This window comes from Nestor notabilis, unplaced genomic scaffold, assembly GCF_000696875.1.
Source record: "Nestor notabilis isolate BGI_N333 unplaced genomic scaffold, ASM69687v1 scaffold6449, whole genome shotgun sequence".
NCBI classification, from domain to species: domain Eukaryota; kingdom Metazoa; phylum Chordata; class Aves; order Psittaciformes; family Psittacidae; genus Nestor; species Nestor notabilis.
The window spans coordinates 57,536-57,804 of NW_009943209.1; positions in this window are offsets into that span (position 1 = coordinate 57,536).

Below are 269 nucleotides of genomic sequence, written 5' to 3' on the forward strand. Positions count from 1 at the left end.
GGCTTTCTGGTCCTTTCCTACAGCTCAGATGTGCACAGGAGGAGGCATTACTCACCCTGAAGCTACAGCACCGCCTTGCCCTTGCATCAGCAATCACATCCTCGCCGTGTTTATAAATACCAAAGCGAATTGCAGAGGCTGGATGAACAACTCCAGCACGTTCTCCAAGTCCTCCCACACTAGAAAATAATTAGGCACTGCAAAACGAGGGTAGGATATGGCGTGGCAAGTGTTGTAGGTGAGGGGGAGCTCTGCAAAGCTGTCCCAGG